Source organism: Penaeus vannamei, chromosome 24 (assembly GCF_042767895.1).
Source record: "Penaeus vannamei isolate JL-2024 chromosome 24, ASM4276789v1, whole genome shotgun sequence".
NCBI lineage: Eukaryota > Metazoa > Arthropoda > Malacostraca > Decapoda > Penaeidae > Penaeus > Penaeus vannamei.
Window position 1 is genome coordinate 21,972,191 of NC_091572.1, and position 5,000 is coordinate 21,977,190.

The 5,000-nt window shown below is 42.0% G+C and overlaps 1 protein-coding gene and 1 long non-coding RNA gene across 5 annotated transcripts in view; one reads left to right on the top strand and one right to left on the bottom strand.

Moving 5' to 3' along the window:
* Nucleotides 1-1,195, top strand: part of LOC138866234 (uncharacterized) — a 1,773-nt gene extending 578 nt beyond the window's left edge. Inside the window, exon 2 of the long non-coding RNA XR_011399545.1 lies at nucleotides 522-1,195. This is a non-coding gene — a long non-coding RNA (uncharacterized lncRNA). The remainder of the gene's footprint in view (nucleotides 1-521) is intronic.
* Hr4 (Hormone receptor 4) overlaps nucleotides 1-3,851 on the bottom strand; it is a 311,370-nt gene extending 307,519 nt beyond the window's left edge. For 2 of the 4 annotated variants that reach the window (XM_070138500.1, XM_070138495.1), the window contains exon 1: nucleotides 174-525. The gene's annotated coding sequence lies outside the window, so the exon portion shown is untranslated. Of the gene's footprint in view, nucleotides 1-173; nucleotides 526-2,966 lie in introns of those variants that run through there. The other 2 variants (XM_070138493.1, XM_070138498.1) reach the window with 2 other exon arrangements.
* Between the last annotated feature and the right edge of the window lie 1,149 nt (nucleotides 3,852-5,000).

Sequence of the window (5,000 nt, forward strand, 5' to 3'; positions counted from 1 at the left end):
GACCGGAGATGGAATATACCAAAGAAAAGATATTCAAAACACGAATAAAAGATTTCAAACATGAAGTATTATGTGGCTTCTGTATTCAACACAAAAGGTCTTTGTGTGATTGCATCACCTCCCCTAATACATACACGATCAATTTTATCTTACACATTATATAGAAAACTCACCTATTCATATGTGTCTCAGCACGATAAAATATCCCAAGCTGGCACATTTTGGCCAAACTTGGTTTAGCCTGGCCTGCTTCTCGCCAGGAAAAGTCTTGGCCAGCCATGTGTCACTTGCTTAGCATCTAGCCAGGAAGGTATTGTCGCTGATGCTAAATTCGCCGCGTCGTGTTACGAATCCTTAAGCCATGCCCACACTACGTGGCCTCACACACTACATACTACTGAGCTCTGCACTCTCCAATGGTATCCACTGATGTACACATTACACAACAGAACGCAACTTGAACTTGTACCTCACTCCAGCACTTCACTTACACCAAACTAACGAAACAAGCCTCATTTCAGTGACAACCACTATCAACGGGCCAATGACGTGTCTGATAATAAGCACAAAACAACTCTTGCATGATGAGCGCGCCCCTGAAGCTGGTGCCAGAGTCGGACGCGGCCCTGCTGCTCCCACAGGCCCTCTCTCACCAGCGCCCGAAATTCTAGGTCATGAGTGCAGGGTATCGTCTGCCTTGCTGTCTGGCCTGTAAGGTGAGCCTGCTGGATGAAGAGGATCTCATGCATCCTTTCCCATCACACCTCAACTGCAGGACACTACAGCTACGGAGTACGAGACGCGACTGCCAGGATGGCCCACGGCTTCATGGTGATTAGACGCTGGCTTGATGGGGAGCAGCGGCCTATGGTCATGCATTTGCCACAATTACACGCTAATCATAAAATCTTTCTACACTAAAGAAAAGACATATATACAGCATGTAAATTGCCGAGGGAAAAAATAAATACTTTACATATGTCATATATGTATGTATTTGTGTATATATGTACAGCATGTATGTATGACAAAAATATTTGTATGAGTATACATAAGTATGTGTAAGCTAATGTAAAGGCGTATGCATATGCGTATACATATGAGTATGTGTCTATGTGTAGGCATATATATACGCATAGGCCTATATGTATAATTATACATTTGCGCTTATATAAATATATATTCCTTTATACCATGTAACGTTATTCAATAAAATCCCAACTATAACGCCCAATATGTAACAGTTAAAGAAATGTAAGAGAAGCAAAAGATACGATTGTAGCATAAAACAAAGGAACCTGACACATTAAACAAACGAGAAAACATCGAAAAAATAATTTCATTATAACAACAGACAGACTAACAAAATGGAATGATGAAAAGAAAGAGTATTAACACATTCATTTCATAAGACGAAACACATGTGAGTAAACGAAATAGTCTGAATCAATGAGTGGGAGCGGGAGTGGAGGGCAGGAGTAGGAGGGGGTGGTAGGAGGATGTTCGGGGGGCACGGGGAGAGAGTGCCAAGACTCGTGTCATTCCACCAGCCTGCCAAAGCAATGAGGAAGTGAGCCGTGAGAAACAAAGAAAGGCAAAGAAATACACGGATTACAATACACATGCCATTCATTAACCGATGATTAACAATCACCCAACCAATTAAGAAGTCTGAGTGCCAACCATGCACATCTGGCCCAACGAGCTACAATTAAAAAGGGTGAAATTTAGTGGCGTCAGGCACCACGTGTCTTACATGACATGCCACTCAAAACAGTGGCAAAGGTTGCCGTCCCGCGTGGCCAATATTCTCTTGATAATTGGCTACGATAAGATAAGCCAAATTTATTATCATTTTTTACTTTAGCAAAGTAGGACAATGTAACAACACTGAGTGGGAGGTGGAAGTCCGGGGCCGTAATGGTAACTACGTTATAATGACGGCGTTGTGACTCATCCGGTTCGGGTTGGTTCGCGGGGGTTGTGATGACTTGAGGGGATGTGGTGAGGGCCTCTCTATGGATGCTGGTGACGATTTGGTGGTTGATCAAATAAAAGTAGTAAACAGCAACGAAATCGTGGGAGTTTGGAGTTCTGACGCACTAAATAAACCTGGAACCCCTTTTGATACTGCGACACCTCTTTGTAGGTCCCAGAAATACGCCATTGACCATCCTAGGTGCCACATGCAGGACGTGCCACCATAAGTTTGTGGTTGTGTAAGCATGTACTAACTGCCGCCAGCGTTCCGACCCGTCTCCGTTGTCGTCCGTGATCCGGGAGAGATCCTGAAGCATCCTGATTCTAGCTTCGTGACGTATTTTTTTCCTCCTATTTTACACCTACAAATTGAAATAATTTAATTCATAAGAAAGATGCTTCTTATCTTTAGATTGGAAGCGACTTTCTCCACGCAACATTAATAAGCATTTTTAACAATGAATGCCAAATCATGCACGAGTTTTTGAGAACCGTCAACATTTCACCATCACTCGTCATCATGTATTACACATAGAATTCAACAAACGCACAATGAGAGTCACTTATCCAGAACTAACGGTAAAGTTTGTAAAATTTGATATTTGATCGCAGAACGGGAGATAGGACAGGTAGGCGCACCGCTGGTGATTCTGGCAACTCGTCTCTCGCGCGTACACAGAGGCTATTCAACTCTGGAGCGGTCAATTCAAAGTTCAAAACGTGTTTTAATCCAGCTGAGATGGTACGGCCATCCTGTTTTGGGATGTTTTCGGTCCTTTGTGCTCTAAAGACCAAATGGGTTACGGAAATAAGACGAAACAGAAATTTGGGATCGTATGTTCATGGCAATTACACATTTTTTCTCCCAGAGTTCACTCACCCCTATATGGGTAGTCACAGTGACCCGATGTAATACTGGCATTTTTTTCCAAGATTACGGTTTTCCTTTGGGTATTGGTTAACACAGTATATACTCATGTACTTACCTGTATTCCATGATGAAAGATGAATGCAGTTACCGTAATCCTTTATCCAAAATCATTTGTGTTGGAGACACGGAAACTTGGAGTGCCACCACAGGGCACCAAATATCCAGATACTGATAACGCGATAAGACTGTAGAGAGCAATACCCTGGCTTATCACGAAAATTAGGTCACGCAGGTTAATAATTAGGATAACTTCACGCGTACAGTGGCACTCGCGGTATTAAAATGTAGGCTTAGGCACCACACGATACGTCATTTTATATTTCCTTTTTTATTCAAACAGTCCCCTTCACTGCAAGTAAACGTGTTATTTTCAAGTGCCACAGATAATGACAATGTAAAGTCCACATATAATTCCTGTTTAATAATGTAACATGTGGTTTAAATCTGACAGATCAATTCACCATTCACCAAAGATCACGGATATTTTACATGTTAACCATCGCCGCCTGTAAAAATTCCTATCAATGAGATGTCACCAGTTTCTTCTAGGTAGGTCATTTTTTAGAACACATTTTAACACAAGCGGGTTCACCACTCATCACACTCGAGAACTTGTAAGGCAATGCAGAGGATAAGTTGACTGTGAATTTGTGCGTGCGTCCGTTCACATTATCCCTGCAGAACGTTAAGTACCGTTCTCCACCCGCTCACAACGGGACTTCTACACAGGGGAAGACACCGGGTTACAAAAATCTAGTTTCACTTTGCTGTCGCTCTTATTTACCGCAATAGCTTGTCTCTCGTCTATTTGGAGTACTATGTTATCATTTATCACATAGAAACACTCAGACAGATTAATCACCTTTATGTGCATGCATGAGCGTGGCCAAAATGCAACAGAGGTCTCGCTCCCGCTCTCCGGGTCTAAGGAATACATGCACACTGGGTGAGTATCGGAGTCATTGACCCCCAAACGGGCTCTCAGCTGTTCAAGTAGTCCTCTGTTTGGGTTTGGAGAATTTTTCTTATTCGGGATTGATATGTTAAACTGTTGATACACATGATGCAATTTGTATTACTTATATCATATGTATGTATTTGAACTTTGCTACACATTTCTCTTTTTGGAAAAATAGCTTAGAAAATTAGTGTATTCCTCCGCGCAAGTGACGTACCTCTATGGCGCGAAAATTGATTCATTCAGAGCAGACGACGTCACCAAAGGTCAGTGGCACCACAGACCCGGTGATGATCAGCTTTTCACTCTCTTTTCCTTATATGATATTTAATTCTTTATGTTTACGTTTCAAAAACGAAAGTGATATTAAATAATATACCCTTAGAGACTATTGTAAACTTTCGGAAATAGTTAACTTTGATCGCATTTGAGTCCGAACGGGAAGATAGTACTACAAAGAAGTTTTCCTAGCCTTTCCGCTGCATACTTGGAAGCTGAAGTTCATTTACAATCAACAAACAATTAATAAAGAATATCGAACAACTTTTCAGTCATGGCATCACCTTAGACAAAATCATGTGGCTATGAACGAGCCGAACTGACTGGGAATGAAATGGATCGGCGGAGTCAACGAACTCCAGCCACCGCGGCACCTAGCTTTAGTGCGGCCAACTCCCAGCCGCGCGCCGGGGTAACGTTCGCGAAAGTCTTTAGTTTCTTTTCTTTCTAACGATATGAGTTTACGGCTTGGGAGTTTCCGAATAGCCTTTCAGACAGCAATAGGGTTTCTTCTTTGGAATTCGGAACAAAATTCTGCGTAAAAAAGGAGTATGGAATCGATATGATAATAGTGTATTCGGAGGGCAAGTATGATCCCTCGAATGTCAAATCTTTTATCAATTAATTCGATGGTAATTGACGCGATGCTTTCACTTGCAGTTCAGTGTTATCCAGATGAAGAGAGTCTGTGAAAGAGAGACCGTCATAATGAATATCAGTTAGACGGGCGAATGAACCAAATTCAAATTGATTTTCAGATGAACTCTGCATGTAACGCAGCAGAATATATTTTACGTAGCCCGATATTACCCGCGTCTTCAGCGCGTTACATCAGACATACCTCTTCCCAGT